This window comes from Pan paniscus, chromosome 2 (assembly GCF_029289425.2).
Source record: "Pan paniscus chromosome 2, NHGRI_mPanPan1-v2.0_pri, whole genome shotgun sequence".
Taxonomy (NCBI): domain Eukaryota; kingdom Metazoa; phylum Chordata; class Mammalia; order Primates; family Hominidae; genus Pan; species Pan paniscus.
Genome location: NC_085926.1, coordinates 149,802,795 through 149,829,936, shown reverse-complemented (window position 1 = coordinate 149,829,936; position 27,142 = coordinate 149,802,795).

Here is a 27,142-nt window from a genome sequence, read left to right as displayed (position 1 = left end):
TCTTCATGCATTAGACTGTGAAATCTTCCTAGGAAGGAACTCTGTGTTTCCAATCTTGTTTATTGTATCATTACCCTGTGACTCAACTTATCAGTTATTGGAATATGGTTGAGAGAAAGGGCCAGAGAATTTCAATTCAGCATCATAGAGTTATGAGGCAGAAATAATATATATAATGAAGAGTCTCAGCTTCAGAAATCTATTCTGGGCTTTTCCTTTTGTACCTTCTGAAAGGGTTTTAGAATTTGGTTGGTTGTGGATGACCCTATTTAAGGCAGGGATCACGTAAGAGGGAACAGGTTTGCAGAGACTCAGAGACTGAAAATAAACATAGCTAATATTGAACACAATTTTTTTTTTTAACATGGAGTCTTACTCTGTCACCCAGGCTGGAGTGCAGTGGCATGATCTCGGCTCACTGCAACCTCCACCTCCCAGGTTCAAGCAATTCTCCTGCCTCAGCCTCCCGAGTAGTTGGGACTACAAGCCCTTGCCACCATGCCTGGTTAATTTTTTGTTTTTTTTTTTAGTAGAGATTTGGTTTCACCATGTTAGCCAGGATGGTCTTGATCTCCTGACCTTGTGATCCACCTGCCTCAGCCTCCCAAAGTGTTGGGATTACAGGCGTGAGCCACTGTGCCAGGCCCGAACCCATTTTTAATGTTCCAACTGTGTGATTCTCTGCAAATTACATGAAAGCAAGACTAGTATTTTTCATGACTATCCCAATAACTGATATCTAGATCATGCAATACCTAGTTGATTTTTCTACAGGCAGATGAAAATGTGGTGTGATGGCAGTGGTGAGTTATATCCATGAAGTGTGAGCTCTTACTTATTTCATTCACTGGCAATTTTCTGACTCTTCTTGAAGTTTGGGCTCATGTTAGGCCTATTCATCTTCATCCTTCCTGTTTCTCCAGGCATAGGAATGTGGTAGGGTGTGTTAGGCAGTGGTTTACATTCAAACAGAATTGGTCTGATCTCTTAGAGAATATGTTTTTCTGAGATTCTATCTGCAGAAAGAACATTAAATCCACATGTGTTGTTTCTCTCTTGTTGCCATTGACATTCAGCAGTCAACATCTGGTCTGTTTTTAGTTTTTTAAAATTTTTTTCTTTCTTTTTGTTTTAATGCAGCTTTTTTAGTTTTCTAAACTTACCCCAGATGCAAAGACTGTCTAAATGCTAACCTTTTCTCCAGGGCTTTATTTTGTAGTGTTGATGACTCAGCAAATGATTATTATCACTTTCCTCTGTAAAATGAAGGATGACAATCCTTACGTTCTCTTATGCATTTCTAAAGATGAATTGATTGCCTAAAACAAAATACTTTAAAATTTAATTTTATGCTTTTCTAATTAATTAAAGGGGTACTTTAAAAATAATGGAAAAAAACCTGGCTTAATGAATCAGAACAATAACATATTCTTCATATGGGCTCAGAATGAATTGGCTTGACTTTGCAAAAGTCAAGGGATTTTTTCTGCCAATGCTGAGTTCGTTCACCTTCTTAATCTTGGTTTGAAATGTGCAATACTATGTGTAGAGTGGAGACTGGGGATCCCAGAACAGAACAGAATATCCCTTTGAGTTTTTTTTTTTTCTTTTTTTTTTTAAATTTTGCTCTGTCACCCAGGCTGGAGTGCAGTGGCACAATCTTGGCTCACTGCAACCTCTGCCTCATAGGTTCAAGCGATTATCCTGCCTCAGCCTCCCTATAGAAGGGATTACAGGTACGTGCCACCATGCCTGGCTAATTTTTGTATTTTTAGTAGAGACAGGGTTTCACCATATTGGCCAGGCTGGTCTTGAACTCCTGATCTTAAGTGATCCACCCGCCTTGGCCTCCCAAAGTGCTGAAATTATAGGCGTTAGCCACCGTGCCCGGCCCTTTGAGATTTAATATAAAGAATTAAAGATTAATATTAAGACTTGCCTTAGAGTGACTCATGGATTCAATAGTCGTCTCCTTCTAAAATAAAATAACCCTAGGTTTTTTAGAGGGAAATGATTAGAGGTTCTGACTAACCAAGTTTCAATTCAAAAGGACCAAAATTTACTTTTTAACCTCAAGCCAAATGAACTTCTTGAATCTCAGCCGATTTTATTTTATAACTGGAAAGTACCGGGACCACCCTGAAAAAACAGATGATAATTTGCCTTTAAAGAAAAAAGGTTTATTAAATAAATATTGATTTCCAGGAGAAAAGCTCAAGGCACAGATGTCCACACCCAACAACTAGCTAATCTACTTTAAATGCCAAAGATGAATACAAAAAAAGAAAAAGAAAAAGAAACTACAACTTTTATCTGCAATTTGACAGGTACATGAAATACTTTGACCAAATTTTAGTTGCCTGGAGCTTAGGTTCCAAATGCTTTACTTCTTTAGTTTTAAATATTTAATGAATTTTTAATTAAAATATTTGAATATAAAGTGCTATTTAAATAATTTTTTTTAGCGTTCTCATTCCCCTTTCCCTATGACTAATGATTGAGGAAATAGTCATTTTCACTCAAATATTATTTGAAGCTAGTTGTCTCCTTTACCTCAAAAATTAGCATTAACACTGCTGACTATTCACACCTTTTTCTTGTCATTTTTCATTAAGAACATTTAGCCTGAGAAGGCACAAGAGAAAATGTAAGATGATCTGCAGAGTGTTTGTACTTCAAGTTGATGTGTAATCTTTTCAAATGTTTTAATGTTAATATGTAAATAAATAATTCCCTGCATACATTTACTAATTTACATCAGAATATTTTAGAATTTTATTCTATGAAGCTGATTTGTTTATGCAGTGTTGTGAAATTGGTATTAATATACTAATGAGTAAGACCTAGTATGTACTGACTGATTGCTCCTATTGGTAAATTTTATATTTGGGGAAAATATAGTCAGGTGAAATACGTTTTGATAATAAGGTTGAGTTTTTCTCAGAAAATTAAAACAACGTTATCGAAAGATTTACTTACAAAACACCTTATTATCCAGATGTCAGATCCATAAATACTATAGAGATGTGAAAGTTATTCCCCTTACTCCCTAATAATGAAGGACCCCTCAGTAACTATGTGGTTGGTTATCTTTTTAAAGGGTTGAGTGGCAAGAATTGTCACTGAATGCTGACTTCATTTTTCTCACTTTGCTTTCGGTGATAAGATGCCTTTTAAAGCAAACACTATTCAAAATTTGAGACAGAGTAAAATTATTAAGTCTGGTCTTCCAAATCATGTTCTCTCTATGAAAATATAGAGTCACAGGACTCCTGGCCCTGTGTTTTTATGAGTCATAGGATTTCTATGGTGAAAAATAAAAGATGAATAAACCTAAGATCTGAGAAAAATAAAAAGAACCCCTTCAATACAATGTTATGTCATGACCAGGCTCTCTGTTTTTGATATATGTATGTGTGTGTTTATAAAGAAAATTTTTCAAAAAATTATTTTATCTCATCTTCAGAGCTTCTTGGGTTTGAAAAAAATTAGATTAGAGGAAGTAGCTGGCAAGTTAGGCATTAGAAACCAAAGCCTGCCAGTGCCAGACCAGGCATGGTGGCTCACACCTGTAATCCCAGCACTTTGGGAGAAGGTGAGAGGATCACTTGGGGCCAGGAGTTTGAGATCAGCCTAGGCAACACAGCAAGACCTTGTATCTATAAAATATTAAATGAAAAAATATTTCCAGGTGTGGTGGTGCACGCCTGTAGTGCTAGCTACTCGGGAGGCTGAAGCAGGAGAATTGTTTCAGGAGTTTGAGGCTGCAGTGAGCTATGGCCATGCCACTGCACTCCAGCCTGGTTGACACAAAAAAACCCTAGCCCTTAATTAAAAAAAAAAAAAAAAACAAAAAAGCCTGCCAGATGACGCCTATGATTTCAATGAAAATGACAACAGGAGTAACCTTAATGATGCAGAAACAATACAGTCCTGGCTTACCAAGTGCTCTTGTATCCACTTTGCTTTAACAGAGCAAATTTTTATGAATGAATCCAGATGGCTACTCCAGTTGCCTTCCAGCATATGGACAAAGGTGAGAGTGATTTTTTCTGATATGATATTCTGCTTTCTAGTTGGTGACAAATATTTTACCCCTTGAGATGAATTTTAAAATCTTTCCCTTGGCCAGGTGCCATGGCTCACGCCTGTAATCCTAGCACTTTGGGAGGCCGAGGTGGGCAGACTGACTGAGTTCAGGAGTTTGAGACCAGCCTGGGCAACACGGTGAAACTCCATTTCTACTAATAAAGAAAAAATTAGCCAGGCGTGGCGGCATGCACTGATAGTGCCAGCTACTCGGGAGGCTGAAGCAGGAGAATTGCGAGACTCCATTTCCAAAAAACAAACAAACAAACAAACAAACCCATTTCCCTTTCTGGATCAGAGCACAAATGATACAATTTTTAAAAAATACCTTGGTTTTCTTTCTTGTCTGTTTGCACAAACCTGCTTTCAACCTCATGATTGTTTCTTCCAATTGAGATCTGATTGGCAAAGCCACAGACTAAGCCACCTAGTCTCCCCCTTTAATACTGTCATGTTTTAGTTAGAGAATATCAAAAAAGAAGGGACCTTAAGATCACTTGGTCCAACCCCTCATTTGTAAGACAATGAAACAGGAGCAGAGAGGTGAAGGGTCCTGTTCAAGGTAACATGGCTAAGTAGTAACAGGTTTGGTTTAGATGTAGCAGAGGGGCTCTTTCTTCTACATTCTTTGGGTTGTGCAGCTTCTTCCTTTTTTTTAAACTGTTTATTATATAAATGTTGTTTAAAAGTGGCCATTTTTTCCTTTTCTAACTGAATAATATAAACATGATATGTTAGGCTGATATCACTGGTGGTGTTGGCTGCCTATCACATGCAGTCCCTTCCTTTCTTGGGCAAGGAATGGGGTAAGGAATTATCCATTACTTTCAGTGTCCACAAAAGAAAGAAATGATGGGCGCTTGCTTTTGCAGATTTTGCAGTACCGAGGATAAAGGCATATAACCTGCCAGGAAATCCACTCTGGAGCAAGTGATGCAAAGATACAGGGACAAAGGAGATTTTTGTCCCAGTGCAGGTAGCAGAGACAAGAGTTCCAGAGTCTGAACAGTGCTGGTGACAGCGCTAATGACAGGCAATGTCCGGGGTTGGTAGGGGCAATACCTGGTATTCTGCAGTGCGGCCATAATGTTTCCGGAATTGGTGGGTTCTTGGTCTCACTGACTTCGAGAATGAAGCCGCGGACCCTCGCGGTGAGTGTTACAGCTCTTCAGGTGGCGCGTCTGCGTCTGGAGTTTGTTCCTTCTGATGTTCAGATGTGTTCCGAGTTTCTTCCTTCTGGTGGGTTCCGTGGTCTCGCTGGCTCAGGAGTGAAGCTGCAGACCTTCGCGGTGAGTGTCACAGCTCATAAAGGCAGTGCGGCCCCAAAGACTGAGCAGCAACAAGATTTATTGCAAAGAGTGAAAGAACAAAGCTTCCACAGTGTGGAAGAGGACCCGAGCGGGTTGCCACTGCTGGTTGGGGCAACCTGCTTTTATTTTCTTATCTGGCCCCACCCACATCTTGCTGATTGGTAGAGCCCAGTGGTCTGTTTTGACAGGGCGCTGATTTGGTGCGTTTACAATCCCTGAGCTAGACACAAAGGTTCTACACGTCCCCACCAGATTAGCTAGATACAGTGTTCACGCAAAGGTTCTCCAAGGCCCCACCAGAGTAGCTAGATGCAGAGTGTCGATTGGTGCATTCACAAACCCTGAGCTAGACACAGGGTGCTGATTGGTGTGTTTACAAACCCTGAGCTAGACACAGAGTGCGGATTGCTGTATTTACAATCCCTGAGCTAGACACAAAGGTTCTCCAAGGCCCCACCAGAGTAGCTAGACACAGAGTGTAGATTGGTGCATTCACAAACCCTGAGCTAGACACAGGGTGCTGATTGGTGTGTTTATAAACCTTGAGCTAGATACAGAGTGCTGATTGGTGTATTTACAATCCCTGAGCTAGACATAAAGGTTCTCCACGTCCCCACCAGACTCAGGAGCCCAGCTGGCTTCACCCAGTGGATCCCGCACCGGAGCTGCAGGTGGAGCTGCCTGCCAGTCCCGCGCCGTGCGCTCGCACTCCTCAGCCCTTGGGTGGTCGATGGGACTGGGCGCCGTGGAGCAGGGGGTGGTACTTGTCTGGGAGGCTCGGGCCGCACAGGAGCCCATGAAGGGGGTGGGAGGCTCAGGCATGGCAGGCTGCAGGTCCCGAGCCCTGCCCTGCGGGAAGGCAGCTAAGGCCCGGTGAGAAATCGAGCGCAGCGCCGGTGGGCTGGCACTGCCGGGGGACCCAGTACACCCTCCGCAGCCGCTGGCCGGGGTGCAAAGCCCCTCATTGCCCGGGGTCGGCAGGGCCCGCCCGCTGCTCCGAGGGCGGGGCCCGCCAAGCCCACGCCCACCCGGAACTCCAGCTGGTCCGCAAGCGCCGCGCGCAGCCCCGGTTCCCGCTCGCGCCTCTCCCTCCACACCTCCCTGCAAGCTGAGGGAGTGGGCTCTGGCCTTGGCCAGCCCAGAAAGGGGCTCCCACAGTGCAGCCGTGGGCTGAAGGGCTTCTCAAGTGCCGCCGAAGTGGGAGCCCAGGCAGAGGAGTCGCCGAGAGCGAGCGCGGGCTGTGAGGACTGCCAGCACGCTGTCACCTCTCAATAAGGCCCATCCCAACGTTTCCTGAGGAATAATTTTGGTCGTGTTCCTGCTACTCAGCTTTTCGTGGTTCCTGCTCATTTTCAGAGTCTAACATTCCAGCTTTTCCGGAAATTCTGTGAGTATACAATAAACTTTGACAATTCCTTTTGGATTTAACTCATCTGAAGTTAGTTTTGGTTATACTCTGAAAAATTTTGGTAGTAGTTACATGGCTCGAATAAAGAAAATAGACTTCGCTTTCTGGGTCTGGGAATAACCAGTGAACATCTTTCTGAGCATCAGTTTCTCATGCATAAAATTTAGGAAAGAAAACCTGAGGGAGGTTAGCTGAATCACTTCTCTGCTTTGCAGAGTCAGATTCTATAAGAAAATGTTAGAACATGGAAAAATTTGCCCTTTTCTCCTCTCCTCAAGCCCCCAACATATTTGTCTTCTGATAAAATGTAAGGAGAAAGAAGAGGCAATAAAAGCAGAAAATGAAAAAAATAAAGGCCAAACAAATCTTTATTTTGTTTTGATAGAAGCCCATGAAATATAGCAAGTTGGTTTCAATTTTCTGAAGCTTTGCACAATCAATTAGTTAATCTTAATCACTGCCTATGGAATTCAAACATGCACAATTCCAAATTTTTACACATTCTCATTCATTAAAATAAAGGCAGAAGCCAGGCGTAGGTAGAGTGATATTTTTATGAAGCACAAGCCTTGTAATTTTCCAACATCTGTGGGGAGTTAAAAAACAATCGCTACGATCACTTCAGTTGCTCTGAAGCTGGTAATATGTGAGTCATGTTTAGGTGCTTTCTGGGCCCTACAAAATCATCAGATAGATTTTCAAATGTGTTTGCAGTAAGAGCCGCACCTCTTTTTTTCTGGGCATGGAAAAACCATGTAAAATAGATCTCAGAGAAGCCAGCATTGTAAGCAACAGGCACATAGTTTATTTTTAGAGACTGGGTTACCATTAGCACATATTTGGACACTTTTTAGTCTGACTCAAATATACAAAAAACACTTTACTAATCATTTATAGAGCAAGTTCGCTGTCTCCACCCTACCTAGAATATAAAATATAAAGATTCTAATAATAGGGGTACACTTAATAAATGTATTGATGGGTGTTTCTCTTTCAACACGATTAATTTGCCCTAAGCAGTGTCCAGTTAATGAGGTCTTAAATTGTCAGAATAAATAGGTGTGCTCTGCTCTAACTTCAACACGAGGCCATTGCAGACATGGCTCTTTTCAGCTACCTAAGTTTACTTTCAACCATTTTCCTACCCATGCAGTGTCCCTTTACTGAGAATGGGTCGTGGACTTCCAGCTGTCTGTTTCCTCCCGAAGAGGCCAGCTATCTTGCTGCACTAATGATTCCTCCTTTGTTGGAAGCTGACTCTATACTAATAAAGAACTGCTGGCAAACAACTGTAATTAAGAAATTTAAGCTTGAGAGAATTAGGATGAGGCAGTGTAATTCCTCGTTATCTTTGAGCATTTTTGGAAGGCATGAGGTACTTTTTGTTTCTGGTTAAAACCGAAGGAAACATTGAATAAATTCCAGCCGTCCACATAATAAAAAAAGGTGTATATTTGGACAGGCTTTATTCTTAGTAGTTACTTCATTTAGATCCTTACTTTTAAAATGTTTCTAATAGGGAAAAAATACTTTCATTCAACTTTTCAAACTAAGAAGTAAGATGGCTGTGTCCCTGAAAGATGGTACATTTATTTAAACTAAAGTTTTACATACATTTAAGTTATACATGACTTGTATCTTATTATTTTCTGAAGATGGATTAGGATAAAAAAAAAGAGGTAAAAGAAAAGAACATTAAGACAAGAGTCTAAAAAAAAAATATCAGGAGTCTAGTAGGAAGCATGATTCATCCATAAAAAACCATGAGGCAAACAAGTCTTTCAGGAGGGAGCTGTGAGCTGCCTTGAGGCTTATCCACTAGCCACACAGAGGCTGGAGCTGTAACTTTTGTTTTAATGAGGGTTTCTTGGTCAGGCTTAGGTTGACATCCAAAAAATACATCGGGGAAATCTTGGCAAATAGAAATTCCAGTAGGACTTTTGTTTATGGTCTCTCTTTACTTCTAGTATGTGAATTCCTCGAGGGTAGGGTGTTATTCACTACTAGATCCCTAGCACCTGAAAAGTACCTGGTACCTGAAAAGGACTGAAAAGGGCAATTATAGGAAGGGAGGGAGAGAGGGAAGGAGGGAACAGAGAAGGAACGGTGTTCCATTGAGAACCCCTGGGGGAAGAAAATCTGGGTTGTGTGGCTTTCAGTAGTTCAATGAGCACATAGCTGTCTTTAAGCCTCCACCTGTGGTGTGTACAGATTCATAACACCCCAACGGCGCATGGTTATGAGATCACCGAAGCCACATCCTCTAGGTTGACAAAGTTTATCCCAACATGCTCACTCTCTCCAAAGCTCTCTCTGACTTTTAATTTACCTGCCACTACTTAATTTCTCCTTCTTGGATTGCTTTGATATTTGTGCATCTCTCATTATGCTGCACTTTGACTTGTATTTGGCTGCTGGTTCTCAACTGAGGTCCTACCTTTATTCCTGAAATGTACCACAGGGCCTGCAACTGGCCTTTAAGCACCAACTCTGCACAAAATCTGTGACTACCTAGGTGTTTCAGGTTGGGCAGCAAACATTTATTCTCAAGTATTCCCCGAGTCTGGTCACTGCTTGACCTTGCCGAGTCCCGTGTTCACAATGTTGTCGAAACCTGTGGGTGAGATTGAGTCTTCAGAGGAAAGAACTAAAGAATTCACCCATGAGGAGCTAGCAACAGCAGAGACTGACTGAAGGGGAAGAGAGTGGAAAGAAAGGATTCATGGAATCTGGGAACACAGAAAAGGGAATGGGAGTGAAAAAGCTCTATATACTTTAAAGTCTGACCCTGAATTTGTCCCGTTGCAAGTGCTGACTGTACCAGCCTGTAATACATTTAGAGAGATGCACAACTGTGCAAACAAAGCAAATTGCAAACCAGTTTTAGTAATTTCTCAATGAAGGGATTACCCTGTAATTCTCTGTGAACCTCCTATTTTGCAAGCCCAAAGGGAAAACAGTTTTTTCTAGACACATCTATTATGCTTGTCCCACCCTCAGCTAGCAATAAGGGATGCTGCCCTTGCCTTCAAGTCCCTGCTGAGCACCACAACCATGCTCAATATCCTCATCCGTAAAATATGGTCAAAAGAGTGTCTGCCTCACACATGGTAATTGGGATTAAATGAATCAGGTCTAGAGTGTTTAGGAGATTGTCTGGTACATAGTAAGCATCTAAGATGTGTTAGCAATAATATTGACAGTAATGATAAGAGATGACATGATGGTGATTATGATGGTATTAACACATCATTGGCTGTGACTGATTGGACAAGTAATGCTTTTATCCAAAGGCTACCAATCCAGAAGCTGCATGTTGTCTTACAGTTCCTCTGGCTGGTTGCAAAAGATGAGCTAGGCCAGAGTCCTCTCAAAAAACCAACCAACTGTGGCCAAAAAAGTCATAGGCTGGGATGGACATTGTGTGGCATTGTGAAGGTTAAAATTGGGAGGCAAAAAAGTATTTAAAAGAAGAGTGAGTAAAAAAGAAGAGACATTGTAAAAAAAAAAAAATCACTAAGAAACAGAGACACTTAGTAAGAGAGCCCAGAGTACCCAGCCAGCCCCTGCCTATCTTTTAATTCTGCTAGTCTCACTACCAGTTTCTTAAATGTCTCCTAGATTCCAACCATAACACTCAACTTTTAGTTTTAAATTCATCTGGGCTTGAGTATTCTTTGTCTCTTGAGCCTAAAGAATCCTGACTAGATTAAAAAATACTTTTTATAGCACAATTAATCATACTACAAAAATGAGTCAGATATCATCTGGCTGCAAGACTTCCTTTCAACTATGGTTTACAAATTTTAAAGCATAGCAATTATTGCAAACACTGATGAACAGATTTAGCTCTGTATGAACATTGGAATTTCCATGGATAGGCATCCTATGCAACTTTATTCTCTAGGCCATTATAAAGAGATTCTTAAATGTCAGCGATAAGAGCCAGTAACTGAAGTAGCAGAGGAAAGTGTCAGGGAGTGCAAACTCAAATGTCTATCGAGAAAATTCATGCATATACTGGGTGTAATACAATAGAATGTGGTAGGAATTTTGCCAAAATAAAGAGGTCTGCCATCCTGCACTCCTCCCCAAGACAGACATTTCTCTTAAGATCAGTCTTCTCTTGATGGGTGGAAATATGTTCCCAGTTAAAAAAGCCAAAAATGTAGATTTTTAAAATTGAAAATCTTTTGATTTTTAAATGTTAAAAACTAATTTAATTTTTTCTAATAAAATATCCGACCTCCCAAAAAATGTATCTACAGAACAAACTTTATTTGAGGCTGCCAGTTTCTGCCCTCTGATATAATAGCATGGGAAATAGTCTATGGTAAAGAACCAGATGGTACACAACTTATCATATTTCCTAAATCCACATTCTACTCTGGTTATACTGTAAAAAGACAAGAGAGAGGAGACTTTAAGACTTTTTGTTAGAGGGAAATAAAAAATGCATATCAACATTCGCCCAAAAGATTCAAAAAAGTCTTAACATTATGATCACAAAATTGTGGATCCTGGTGATTAATAATGCATACATATATTGGGATAAAGTCACGTGGAGTCCTCCAGGACACCTGTATGTCATTTTGCAGTTGTCCTCCCCATCATTTACATTTCATCAACAATATCTAGGAAATCATAATATGTAGGTAATTTTCAAAACTTAAAAAAAAATTTCTAAAAGATTAGGATTAAACCCTTGGCTTTGGAGTTGTATTTAAGCATACTCTTTGATGATGGAAAGAAAGTAGTTTAAAGTGATGTACATGTATATTTTAGTAGCCCTAGAATAATGTGTTCTAGGTGTTATTTAAAAAAAAATTCATGGCTAACCAAATTAATTGAAATAGGATTGACTAGATTTGGTTTGGTTTTGATGAAGCACAAAATGTTCTTTAAAGAGAAACTTCACCGGATACAGGGCACAGCTTTCAAATCATAATCCAGTGACAGTCTTCTTTGTATCTACTGTAATTGTCCTCATTTATTTTCAAAGGACTACTTAGACACCTCTGTGAAATGTCAATCTATTATATTCCATCTTTTGCTCTAAGTTCTTCAAATCTAAAGCAAAGTGTTTTTAATGGAGAGATTACCTTCCTTCCACATCCTCTCACTCAAAACTTGTCCATCTAATAAATGCCAGAGACAAAAAGGTGATTCAGTTACTGCTATTTAAGAACTCTGGATTTAGTATGAAGAAGTGCTTACTAGTTCTAGTGTTAGCCCCACCATCTAAAAAACTTAGAAGTCGACCGGGCGTGGTGGCTCATGCCTGTAATCCTAGCACTTCGGGAGGCTGAGGTGGGCAGATCCCTTGAGGTCAGGAGTTCAAGACCAGCCTGGCCAACATGGTAAAACCCCATCTCTAATAAAAATACAAAAATTAGCCAGGTGTGGTGGCACACACCTGTAGTCCCAGCTATCAGGAGGCTGAGGCAGGAGAATTGCTTGAACCTGAGAGGTGGCGGTTGCAGTGAGCCGAGATCATGCCACTGCCCTCCAGCCTGGGTGACAGAGCGAGACTCCGTCTCAAAAAAAAGCTTAGAAGTCATCACTCCTATCCTTAAATAACAAAACGCTGAAGAAACTAAGAATCAACAACTATTCTTAGACCTATCAAAGAACTAAGGTTTCAGAGCAACATGCCACTGAAATCTGGACAGGCAGTGATAGGCAAAATAATGGCTGAAGAGAAATCCAAGTCGTAATCCTTGGATTCTATGAATATGCTATATGACAAAGAAAAGAGGAATTAAAGTAGTAGATGGAATTATGGTTGCTAATCAACTGATATTTAAACAGGGAGATTATCCTGCAATATTAGTTGGACCCAATATAATTATAAGGGTCTTCAAATTTGGAAGGGGTAGCAGAAGAGAACTATTGTGATACCAGTTTGAAAAGTGCTTGGCCTTATATTAATGCATGGAAAACGCAAGAAAATGAATTCTCCCCTAGAGCATCCAGAAGGAACATAGCCCTGCTGACTAATTGATTTTAGCTTGATGTAAATGATTTCAGACTTCTGACTTCTAGAATTTTAAGATAATATATTTGTGTTGTTTTAAGACACCAAGTTTGTAGTAATTTGCTATAGTGGTCAGTAGAAAAATAATACATACGTGAATCCAGACAGTCACAGTGGAGCAACTTATCTGGAGCAGAAGCCATTAGCACCATAAGCTGGCAGAAAAACTAAAATATTAATTTTAACAAATTCCTAGAGGTTGAGTATGGATTATTTGAGAGCAAAAAACTCCTAGAGGTCCCAATCTTAGAGAGGCTTCAACAATTTTATGGGTTTTTACCTCTGGGAACCCCTCCAGGTTCTCATGGTAAATATTCATGAAAGTTTCCCTTGTGGCACTAGCAGGGGAAAGAAAAACTAGTCAATGTAAAATATACCCACAGCCTCCTCCATAATGGACTACGCTGCAGAGAAAAGGACTTTACCTGAGCCTTATCCAAGCTGGAAAAAAGCATTCCTCCCACTTTAGTTCCCTCTAGTGTTTCTGCCTCAACTAAGAGGGTACAAAAACTATACAACCGGAGAAATGCTTATGAAAGTCACAGCCCACAGACACAGGCTGACTAAAAGTGTGCGTTTTCATCCTAAGTATATAGAAGGCATCCTCTCACTGACACTTTACCACCACACCAGCAGGACTGCAATATAGTAACACTGGATTACATCGGAAAGAGCTGCAAGATGCAGACTCTCTGTGAGGAGGAGTACTTAGGGAATCCTAAAGTCAAGAAAGAAGACAAAAGCAAGGAGACTAGAAGAACATGAAGCCTCTGGCACCCACAGCTACAGCTGAGATTAAACACAGCCTAGATTCCAGCCAGATTAATGTAAATCCTGACAGTAAAGGACAATTTATCTCAGTTATAATTACCCGATGCAACATGTTTGGCTTTCAGCAAAATAATTACCCAATGCAACATGTTTGGCTTTCAGCAAAAACTACAAGATGTACAAAAAGGCAAAACATGCGTGTACGCATGTGCGCGCACATACACACTCACACATACACAGTCTGAAGAGACAAAGCAATCATAAGACCCAGACTCAAATGTAACACAGATGTTCGAATTTCAGACAGAAAATTTAAAATACCTATGATAAATATGTTAAGGATTCTATGTTTGTTAGCTAGGGCTGCCATAACATAGTACCATAGGCTGGGTAGTTTAAACAAGGGAATTTTATTTCGCTCTGGAGGTTAGAAGTCCAGGCTCAAGGTGCCTTCAGGTTTTTCTTCTTCTTAGGCTTGTCGCCATGACTCGCAGATGGCCACCTTCTTGCTGTGTCCTCACGTGATTTTTTCCTCTGTCTGTGTGCATCCTTAGTATCTCTGTGTGTTTGAATTTCCTCTTCTTATAAGGACACCAATCAGAAGGAAAGAGATAAAACTGTCTATATTCACAAATGATATAATTTTCTATTTTAAAATACCAATGAAATGACAATAAATTCCTGTAATTGATAAGTGTATACCAAAGGGTCACAGGATAGAAGGTTGAAAGTCAATTGATTTCTTATATACCAGCAATAAACAACTAAACATTAAAATTAGAAAAAGAATCCATACCATTTACAGTAGCTCAACTACACAGATATAAATCTAATATAATATGTATAGAAAATGTGTGTAGGAAATGACAGAATATCAACAAATAAGATAAAGAAGACAAATACATGGAGAAAGATGTGTTATATGTATATACAAAACACATATATATTTTCTTACTCTACAATCAGCAATCACATTCCTAGGTATTTACCCAACTTGTTTGAACAAACTTATGTGCGCTCAAAAATGTGCGCATAGTTGTCTATGAAAGAGAAACTCGTTACTCTATGTTTTTTTCTACACATTAGAAAAATTTGAACCATCTACAGTAGTCCCCACTTATTCCTTGTTTCACTTTTTGTTGTTTCAGTTACTCATGGTCAACTGTGGTCCAAAAATATGAGCTATTTTATTATATTTTACATGTAACTCTATGGGAACAATTGGAGGAAGTACTGGTTTAGGCCAGTGGTTCTTAAAAAGTGGTCCCAGAACCAGTAGCATCGTCATCTGGGAACCTGCTAGAACATCAAGTCATTGGAACTCACCCAGAGCTACTGAATCAGAAACTCTGGGTATAGGCCCAGAAACGTGTGTTGACAAGACTTCCAGGGGACTCTGATCAGCGAACATGTGAACAGTAGGAGGTTTCAGCAAAAGGAAAGCTCAGGATAGAAACCTTGCACGAACATGGGCTGTCTTTTGGTGTGAACATATATAGACATGTTTTTGTGCTTCCCTGGGGGTGCTGAAGAAGGCTGATGAGAGCCAAGAACCAGCAGGCCTGGAATGGCCCACAATGGTGAGGAATAAATGTGCCAAGAGCAGAAACTGCAAGTAATCTCTTAAACTACGGGCTGGTGGAGGAGAGCATGACTGAGACTCAAGATGTATTAGTTTGTTCTCACACTGCTAATAAAGACATACCTTAGACTGGGTAATTTATAAAGGAAAGAGCTTCAACGGACTGACAGTTCAGCATAGCTGGGGAGCCTCACAATCATGGTGGAAGGCAAAGGAGAAGCAAAGGCATGCCTTACATAGCGGCAGGTAAAAGAGCTTATGCAGGGGATCTCCCATTTATAAAACCATCAGATTTTGTGAGACTTATTCATTACCACAAGAACAGTATGGGTGAAACTGCCCTCATGATTCAATTATCTCCATCTTTCCCCACCTTTGACACGTGGAGTTTATTACAAGTCAAGGTGAGATTTGGGTGGAGACACAGCCAAACCATATCACAAGGGGTTGGCAGCATCCGAAAGCGACAAGGAGGGGCCAAGGCAGCAACACGGTGGGCCACCCACCCAGTCTAGCAAAGAGCCAGCAGGCAGGGCTGGCCCAGCAAGCTTTCTGCTCTACTCAGGTGTTCTCCTGTGAGGTAGAAAGGGAAGCAGAGAAACAGCACTTACAAAGATGTTGAAGCTTACATTCTGTGAATATTTATATAATTTTCAGCTGCTTAATTTAGAAGAAGAAGTAACTGTCATACTATCTTCCTACGCAAACCCTGACCAGCTGAGAGTCCATGTATAAGCTACAGTTACATTTTTAAAAAAGAAGAGAAACAATTTTACAAATCTGTATTAGTGCATATATTTCAACACAACAACATAAATCTACCTGATCCATTTCATTATTTGCTTATTTAGAAACTATTTCAGAATAAAAGATTATTATTTCAGATTCCCTTGTCAGATAGCCTGGAAAATAAGTCGTCAGAAATGTTGCAGTGACAATTTTAAAACCACTTGAGGGCAGTAAAAGCACATTTCTTAACTGTACATTGCAGCTGATTTAACCATAACCTCCAAAATTAAAGACTTGGCCAGAATACCTTATCTGCATTTCTAACTTTGTCTAGAGTTATGCCCCCTCCCCCATCTGCCAGGTTTATATTCCTAGTTTCTCAAATTTAAGTAGAACAAGAACAAAAATTTAAAGTACACATTCTGTTTTTGGTTTCTTTCATCAGCAATATTTTTGCTGTGGCTTATAATTGATGTATTTCAGAGACATGGCTCAATTAAGTCACAACTTCAACTTCTTTACCTCAAATGTATGTATATTTCAACATCAATTCATATATGTGAGCATGAATGTTTGTGTGTAGATATGTGTGTGTTTACCCAGAGAGATTTGAGTATATAAATAAAAATAGTCGTTATCATTATAGTGAATAAGAAGAACTCTTTTGGGCACATTTATAAAGGTACTTTACTCTTTCCCATCACAGCCCTGCAAATCCACTATCTTGGCATCTTCTTCATCACCACCTTGAAAAAAATCTTGGGCAAGTCCCATAAATTCTCAGAAATTAAAAGAAGAAAGGTTTTCTAGTTACCTTTCCCCCCTAAATTGTTTCATTTCAGTAATTAAATCACCTATCTCTGTGTAATACTTAAAATTGCTAACTTCACCTAAAGTTAAACTTCTTCCCTTTATTTTTTCTGCTTCCCACCAGAAGTCTGCAGTGGGGAGAAGTGGTGAGGTGGTCACACACATTCTGGTCCATGTCCCTAACAAGTTTCTACTCTTCTTCCCACAAGGCTGCCTCTGATTTGAGGGTTCAAGAGAAGAAGAGGAAAGAGGTAAAGAGCAGAAGGTGTTTTCTTTCACCAATACCTCTGCAATCTGACATTCATTTGGTGGGTTGGGGGGCACTGCGGCAGTAGTTCAAATCTGCCCATTTCTCTTGTGGTCATTTTTGAGGGCTTTTGTGAGCTGTGTGACTGCACAACCAGGTCAGGGCCAACTTCATGGGTGTGAGCCCTATGTAGAATCTCAGGACCACAGGCTTAGAGGGGTCCCAGGCTTGGTTTAATGCTCTGTTGTTGCCTCTGCATTTTTTAAATAATTTTTGATCAAGAGACCCTGCATTTTCATTTTTCATTGGGCCCCAGAAATTATACAGCTGGTTTTGACTGAGCCCCTTCAACAGCAGCTTTACTGCAGGACAGTGCTTCTTTTTCAGCTGATAATTTATAATCTCCCTCTGCCTCTCGGGTCAGATTTTGCCCCTAGCAGGAACCCCCTTGGACAGGGTCCCATGAATAAAGATCACACACCAATGTCTGTGCTTAGGTTTTTTGCTCCAGAAAAGCAAGCACTTGTTGGGAGCATGGCTATTATAAAACTCTCTCTGCTAGAGTCAGAAGTCATCTCAGCCAACTCTCTCCAGTCACTTTCTTCTCAGACATGAATCAGGTAATTTGATTGTGTTCCTAAGCAACACCAGACCCATGTAGGCTCTCCACTTAGTCTTTGAAGTGGAGTTTAGTCCTCTCACTGGGCTTGAGTGAAGTGGAGCATCATATCTTCCTCCTCCAGATAACTGTCAAAAACCAATTCTTTCCCTAACTCCCTGGCATCTTCAAACTTAACTCTTTTGTACCCATAAGGTGGGTGAGAAGCTAATGGTCAAAACGTCAATTTTGGGCCCCTCCTATTTTAGGTCTGTACAGGGAGTTTAGCCTCACTTTGGAAGTTGCAAGTTCTTGCTCTCTTTGTTTTGTTCTCAGCCTTTAGGAAACTCTATAGAAACAGAGACAGAAAGAGTCTCAATATAATGCCCAATGACATCATTTATAGGGAAAACTTTTACTCGGCATTAGATATTTTGAAATTTAAATATTTATTTGAAGAACATTTTAAATATCCTCAATTCCCTTAAGACATTAATATCTTCATTAGTAGAAGGGATCAATTCAACAAATATTTTGAGCATCTCCTTTGTGCAGGAATCAGTAATAAGTTGAGCTAATATGCAAATTAGGAAGAGCCTCCACATTCTTGAGGAGTTCACAGTTAGAAACTGAAAACACAAAGACAATTTTCTAAAGATGAGTAATAATAAAGTTGTGTACAAATGCAATAAGATTACAGGGAAGAGAGCAAATACAACTCTGGAAAAAAGAGAACATTTCACCAGAACTAAAATTAGATTTGGATTATAAAAAGATAAGAAGATGGTGGGCAGAATGTGGAGAATAATTTCGAAGCTAGAGGCAGTAATTTGTTCAAAGGCTATTGCGATAATCCAGGTAATATTGTGAGGGCCTAAACTAAATCGGGGTCTCTTGGGGAAAAAGAAAAGAAGCATAAGTAGGTGGTAGAAATGAGAGAAATTATTGGCTTATTAAATGAGGAAGAAAAAGGAGCTGAAAAATAATTCTAGGAAAAAACAATCTCAAAATACCATCTTGCAGAAGATGGAGTATTAAATATAAAAATAATAAGAGTATTAAAATGTATCATTTTTGTATATAAGTGCATGTTAATTCATTTTAATTCAATTATGAAACAGTAGAAGTATGCTTTTTAAGATTGAGCATTTGTTTTATATAATATAGCCAATGTTGGATGTGGTAACTAGCCTGTTCTTTGCAAAATCTTATTGCTTAAATTTCCAGGAACATCATGTAGACAGGTAAGTCGATTTTAGCAAAATCCAACAAAGAAACTACTTTATGTCCAAAACTGCAATATAGTTTGTGCAAAAGTAATTTAATTAAGTTCAAAAAATGTTTACTGTATGCTGTGTGAGTTGCTGGTGGGAAAGTAAATGATGCAACTACTTTGAATGACTTTGGGAAGTTTTCAGTAAAGAGAAACATATACTTATCCTATTTCAGGAGAAATGAGAACACATCTGCTAAAAGATCAGAGTGTTTACTGAAGCTTTATTCACAATAACCAAAAACTAGATTGGATAATAAACCAGATCATGAGCAATGCATTGTTTTGTTAGCATACAATGTGTATTAGTCCATTCTCACGTTGCTATAAAAAACTACCTGAGACTGGGTAATTTATGAAGAGAAGAGGTTTGATTGACTCACAGTTCCACAGGCTTAACAGGAAGCATGACTGGGAGGCCTCAGGAAACTTACAATCATGACAGAAGGCAAAGGGGAAGCAAGCACCTTCTTCCCATGGCAGCAAGACAGTGAGAGAGCAAGTGGAGAACTGCCACACACTTTAAAACCATCAGATCTCATGAGAACTCACTATCATGAGAACATCATGAGGGAAACCACCCTCACGATCCAGTTACCTCACACCAGGTTCCTCCACCTGACACATGGGGATGACAATTAGAGATGAGATTTGGGTGGGGACACAGAGCCAAACAATAGCACAATGGATCACTATATAACAACAAAAGTGAACAAACTTGTTACATGTAACAACATGGACACGAACATCATAGATATTATGTTGTGTGAATGACATTTAGGCACAAAAGAGTAAAGACTATATAACAGAACCTTCAATATGAGGTTCAAGAACAAGTAACACTAATAAATGATGTATTGATTTTCTATTGCTGTAGTAACAAATTAAATGTAGTGATTTTAAACAAAACAGTTTTATAGTCTCACAGTTTAAAGGGACTAGAAGTCTGGCAACAGCTTACCTGGGTCCTCTGCTTAGGATCTCACACGAGTGCAATCAATATATCAGCCAGGATATTTTCTCTTATTCAGGCTTGATTAGGACAGAATCCTCTTCCAAACTCATTCAGAGTGTTGGCAGAATTCATTTCCTTTGGTTGTAGAAATGAGGGCCCTGGCTTCTTGTTGGCTAGTGGCTAGTGGCCACCATCAGTTCTTAGATCCTGCTCACGTTTTTTTTTTTTTTTTTTCATGACGGAGTCTGGCTCTGTCGCCCAGGCTGGAGTGCAGCGGCGCGATCTTGGCTCACTGCAACCTCCGCCTCCCGGGTCCAAGTGATTCTCCTGCCTCAGCCTCCCAAGTAGCTGGGATTACAGGCACGTGCCACCAGGCCCGGCTAATTTTTGTATTCTTAGTAGAGATGGGGTTTCATCATGTTGGCCAGGCTGGTCTCGAACTCTTGACCTCATGATCCACCCACCTCGGCCTCCCAAAGTGCTGGGATTACAGGCATGAACTACTGCACTCGGCCCCTGCTCACAGTTTTTAAGTGCTATCTGCATTTCCTTCCCAAGCTGGCTTTTTCACTTTGGCCACCTACTTCATCAAGCTAGTAAAGAAAGACTTTAGAATAAGCCTGCTATCAAGACAGTTTTATATAGCATATTGTACTGGAGAAGAAGTCTCCTCACCTTTGCCATATTAGGTTAAAAAGCAGTCACAGGTTGCTCCTATACTTCAGTAGAGGTTATTACACAAATTTGAATACAAGAAAGTGGCGATCATGGGTGGCCACCTTAGAATCTGCTGAAACAGATGACGAGGAGAGAATAAGATTAAGAGTTCCCTCTTTTTAGGGGTTGTGTATAGAATTGGAAGGGGCATCAGGGAACTGGGATGGTAGAAGTAGTTCATATCTTTCTCTGAGAAGTGGTTAGGGATTATATACATATTTAAAAAATAATAGTACACATGTACACACTTTGCTATATGTAAAGTCATACGTCATTAAAAATAATAAAAATTGACTATTTACTAGTAGTGCTTTTGGTACTATTAGAATTATAAGAGAAACTGTAATGATGATTGTTAATCATAATGTACTACTAAAGATATATGGTATGTAGGTGGAGAGATAGATGGATAGATAATTGGTAGGCAGGTAGAGAGAGAGAGAGAGAGAGCTCAATCTATCTGTCTACGAATTCTGATAGAACCTGAGTTCTGTGCTGTCACCACTTGTTTGAAATTTTCGCCTAGATGCCTCAAATTCCGTGTAGCCTGTTGAACGTATTAAGGAGCACCCAGGATTCCACTTCATCCTGTATTACCCCTGCCGGCTAATGGCTTCACCATCTACTCAACCATACAAGCTGGAACCAAGGAAAACTTCTTTACTTGCCTATTATCAGACTCTCTATCCACACACTTCCACTCCTTTTACCCATCCAAGAAGTCTCCAAGCTTTATTCATTCCAAAAACTAAGTATTTCTGGGCTCTGCTATCATCAATTGGCCAAGCAGGATGCTCACAGTTGAACATATACTAAAGGGCAATCATAAAATAGAACAACAATGAAAAAATAAGAGTATGTTGTATAGAAAATGTACAGAGAGAATACTGTGGCATTTGTTTACAGGCAAATAAATCTGAGTGAAAAAGACAATAGATGATTATCTCTGAAACTAGGAAATGCAGTCTGTTTCGTAGATCTAACCTATCTTAAAGTGGCTAGATGCAGATTAGCAAAATAATTTATCAATAACATGATTAAATAATCAGAGTGGGCTGGGTGCAGTGGCTCACGCCTGAAATCCCAGCACTTTGGGAGGCCGAGGCGGGAGGATCATGAGGTCAGGAGTTCAAGATCAGCCTGGCCAATATGGTGAAACCCTATCTCTACTAAAAATACAAAAATTAGCCCGGCGTTGTGGCACGCGCCTGTAGTCCTAGCTCCTCAGGAGGCTGAGGCAGGAGAATTGCTTGAACCCGGGAGGTGGAGGTCGCCATGAGCCGAGATTGTGCCACTGTACTCCAGCCTGAGTGACTGAGGTTCCATCTCAAAAAAAATTAATAATAATAATAATAGTCAGAGTGGGTGGCAAACTTCTTGGATTTTGTAGCAAAGCCTATCAAACTAGAACTTCCTGGGAATCTTCCTTCAAAACTATTCTGAAAGCTTACTCCCAATCCACCAGAACAGGAGCATTTATTTGAAATGAATTTTAGCAATATGAGCAGTCCGTAGGAGACATAATGGAGAGGTATATACTTGTTATTAAAACATCACGATTAACCAGTTTCTTGGATATTAATTTTTCCTCTTTATTGGTGATTTATTCTTAGTCCTAGATCCAAGTATCCCATTTGTAGAAATACTTTTGGCTCTTTATTTGACTAATCCATACCTTCCCCTTCATCCTCATCACCACTTTATAACAGGGGATACATAATTTCCCTTGGTTAATCCTGTGTTAGAGTCAGGATTTGACCTAAGTTTGACTTCAAATTCGGGACTCATATATTCCAACTAGTTATTACAGTGAGTCAGACCTTTCATAAAATAATCACTCCTTTCCTTTCCAGACTCATCTGTCATCATTAGTCTACATGTCTCACTCCTCCCCTCCAAATTGAAGTACTGAGATAATTCAGAATTTTCAAAAATTACCATGGATATTTATTCAGAATGAGCCAAACTGCTAGGTTTGAGGGCACAGTCCACATACTGCCATGTATGCACAAGACTTCTGACACAGTTTTAAAGGAGCTAGAGTCCAACTAGAGTCCAACTACAGAGTTAGTGTGAAGAGTCCATACAAGACCACCCTCACTTCTGACACCAAATACAAGTTTTGGAGGTTCTCCAAACCACTCTAAGTTTTGAAAAGTTACTAGAAGTTTTCACAAAACTCACTGAAAGCTATGATGTTAATGGTTTATTACAGGGAAAGGGGACAGATAAAAATCAAGCAAAGGAAGAGGTGCATAGGGCAGTGTCTGGAAGAATTCCAAACATCAAGTTTCTGTTTTACTCAAGATGCATATTTCATTATCAGTTTTTGATAGCATGCGTGGAATACTGCCAACCAGGGAAGCTCACCAGAGCTCTGCTGCCCAGAGTTTTTATTGGGGCTTCATTCTGCAGGCATGCTTGTCAATTGCCTATGTAGTTGATCTCAGTCTCTGGGTTGACTGATACCATGAGCCCAAAGTCCCTATCCTAAATCACATGATTGGTCCTGACGTAGCCAGCTTCTGCTGTAAGACTATGGAAATCAACTTCTATCCTCAAGAAAAACACTCCTATCAGCTACAACAGATTATCTCCCAAAAGCCAGACCTGTTTTAGGGCAAGGCCAAATTCTTTAGTACATATTAATCCTGCTTGTTTGTTTTTGGACATAGAATATTATTCTCTTTGTATATCTGGGAAATATTGTTCCTTTGTGATTCAGTTCAAGTGACAGCTACATCATGAGGCATTCCCTGTAAAACCTTTCTACCTCTTTCCCATATACAGTTAAATCTCCCTTTTTCTCTGCTCTCTTTAGTGTCTTTTCAATACCTCTGCTATAGCTGGTATAGCACATTTTATAATAATTTTTACTTCTTCCCTCTCTATAATGTGATCCACTAGTAGTCAGGGACTTAACGAGTATTTATCTACTCATCACCAATGTCTGCAACCATTGCTTACACAGAACCAGTGCTCATGAATAGCATGCCAGGCAGCATGGAAACGTGAGATGGCACAAAGAGCTCTTGCTGCCACCATGATGTTGGGTGAATATCCAGATTCCTTCTACATGAGAAGCCAACTTTTTTCTCATGATGCGTTTCTCATTGTTGTCCTGCATGCAGTGGGTTGATCCAGTGGGCTTCAACTCTTCTGCTTGGAGAATAAGGTCTTTAGAGGAGCATTCATGACATCTCGGTGTTATGATAGTATGTTTCTCACCTTTACTCAAAGTAGAGGATACACTGGAACTACTCTTAAGGAGAGGACAATACCTTCTTTCTCCTCTTCCTTGCTAATGGAGAAGAAAATGGGAACTCTTCTTGCCCTCATTTGGACCGTTGAGTCATGAGTTTTATGTAAATTTTGGGAGTTTGTGGGTAGGGAGTCAGGGGAGTGGGGTTGCAGAGCTTCTTCTGTGAAGCTTCCTGATTGACAAATGGTTTTTAAGAACTGCTTGATAGCTCCACTCCTCGTCTCTGGGTCTCTGGCTCCACCATATATGCAAGATGAAAACCCAGTTGATATACTTTCAGACATGGGATTCCATTTTACCTATCAAGTATTTTATGCTTATTTGAAACTAAATTCTACAGGCTTTGTAACAGGGCATCTTTAATGTTTTTCTATGTAATTGCTGTGATAAATCAACATAAAAGGTGGTAGACAAACCCCTTATAGCTTCTCCTGCAACTTAGGAGAAGCAGCCTACAAACAGCCATGGAGGGGCATAAGGCTCTGGTAATTCCATTAAGAGTCAAAGAGGGAATCTAGTAGCAACACTCTTAGTGATATTGGATGCCCTGACTTGAAAACCTATTGTATTTTCTGCCTCCTAGGAGAGTTCCCATATGATTAATAAACTTGTTAAGTCTCTTTGGCATGGACCTCCTATGGAATGATAGGAACTTTTGATCTCCACCAAGTTTATACTTGGTGGAGATTAATTGATAAAAATATTTCCAGATTGACTAAAAATAAAATAAAATTGCTTTGGTTGGAAAGAAAACAAGTGGAAAATTTCAGGTTGGAATTATCTGGGCATAGAAATTATAAACTGATTCATAACTTGGAGAAAGTTGTCCAGATTTTGTCTCCCTGATTCTAAACACAGGAAAGTCAATGCATACTGATTATAGAGTGTAATGGCTGAGTCATTCCCAGATACACTGATTTGCTGGATAATATTTTTCTCTGAGAAAATAGTCACATTTTGTGTGAACATTAGCTGCTGTATCCTACAATATGATTGATTCTGGCATGTTTCCTCCCTAGAGGAAATTATTATGCTTCATTCTCAGCACAATGGAGCAGTATTTCTGGCCAAGACCAACTGCTTCCATAACTATTGCCTTGGGCATGATGACACTATATCATATACCATTAATTGGTGATCATTTATTTCATGCTCTGAATAAGGTTCTCCTACTTTTGGGGAAGATGTAGACATAGTTTGCTAGAATGCTTACCTTTCTCACTCCACTCTGATCCATACCTCCAAATCTGCCTCAAAGGCCCTATTATCAGTCCTTCATTTCCACCTAGAAGGAGGCTAGATTTCAAGTTGCTTAATTCTCAGTTGCTGTTAGTAGAATCTCTGGTGGAAGCACTAGATTATCAGTCATGTCTCTGTCCACCCCAACTGTGTGAGGCTCATTCAATTATCATCCCAAATAGATTTTACTACTTCACTAAAGAGGGTATCAGTGTCTGAGGATGATACCTGCCTAACAGAGCATTTGCCTTCTCTGGTTTAACCTTGGCCAGCAACAACTCTCATAGCCAGTGAATCTTGTAGTACTGTCCCACCCAATTTAGAACAGTTAGGACATAAATAAGAAGTAAGAGTGTTGTTACTGGTCAACTCTTAAAATGGTCTTTCAAACACATACACCTTAAATTTATTCATGTAGCCCACCTCTTCGATAAAAAGTCTACTTTGTGAATAAGAGGTTGAGCTTTTAGTCAAGGACTAGCAAATGCCAGAGTTTCCATTCTCCAATTATTAAATTTTTAAAAGTATATTACCACTCTTTCAACTTCTGAGCCACCATCAATGTGTGATGTGCAATGGTTATTAAAGTCAGCAGAATTTAAATTGAGATGTTTGATTAAGACAAACATGCTTAATCTCACTAAATATTAGAGTCACCTGGGGAAGCCTTAAAAGGAAAATCGATTACTTGAATTGGAATTTCTGAATTAAAAAAAAAAATACCTCACCAGGTTGTTCTAATAGTCAGCTAAGGGGGAGAACAACTGGTTGAGGGTTTAGACTACCTACTCCAAGCTTCCCTGGAGGTGATAGGGTCACTCGTCTCTCTCCCACAGCCACTATGGGCATCTTTGAACACATGGGAGGGAGCTTTGTGCTAATCAAATGCTTACAAGTCAAATGAATGAGGATCCAGGTGTAATCTTTCACTGACAGCATGAAACACCAGCTAAACTTTCAAAGCATCTTTACTTCTCTAAATCTCCTGAAAGGAGGCCAGCAGATAAGGACAACAGTTGCTCTGATGAGAAACTATATCTACTGTAAAATTAGCAGAGGAGTAGGCGCAGGCACAACAGAACAGAACCCTACTTCTTAGGGAACATATTCAATTCTGACTCATTGAGATAGTCTGTCACTCTAAGGATTTAGTTTGTTTTTTTTTTTCTCCAAAGTCTTCCCAAATACAATCACATTATCTAAATATTCTAACACTTGTAAATCAGTCACTGGTAGTAAATGGTATCTGGAGAAACCCCATCCATTGTTTTAGGATAGGAAAAAATTATTCTGAACAAATGAATACTAAATTCTTCATACCTGTTCTGGCCTCCTAATAGCCATTCTTTGAAACTAACAATAACTACTGTCTCTACTAGAAAGCCCAGGGCATACTAACAACAAGGTATATTGGTCGGACTTAGGCCATTTGTTTAGTATATAATAGTCAATATCTATTTTATTTCTAGATTTTTCAGTAGTCATTTGGACTCCAAAAGTCAGTTCTGTGATGATTACAAGGTCTTTCATATGGTATCATGATTTTTTAACCATACTTTATAAATGATCTAGTGTCTTATAATTGTATTTAATACTATTCTTTTTTCCAACAACCCATCCCAGTCTTAGAGGCTATTGCATCCCTGTCAGGTAGATCCCTATTTTGTCTCCTTCTAATGCACAATTCTAAGGAGTTATTGAAGTCAAAATTGTCTAAACTCAGCTTTCAGGCTGCTCCCATTTGAAATTACTAGCGGGGACATGTTGGAAATTACATCTTTGGGTAAGTCTTCTGATATCTGTCAGTTTCCACAATCATGTGGATAAGTGTGGTCATATTCAGTTATTAGAAAAACTTCACTGAAAATTCTAATTCAAAGCCTTTTCTGCCTTAAGATTATACCCTCCTTTCTCTTCTGCTCTCAGATTCCTCTAAAGTCAGATTGTGGAGAGATGGGATTAAAAGAAAATAGCAATTATCTTTTACTTAACTCATGTTGCTGTAGTCCCTGGTTTTTGACGTCATGTAGATAACAAGTCTCCTTACAGTGGCCTGCATGGGCAACAAGTATGAGTTCCTTGGAGGACCTGTAGGAAGTCTCCTTGATGCAGAGT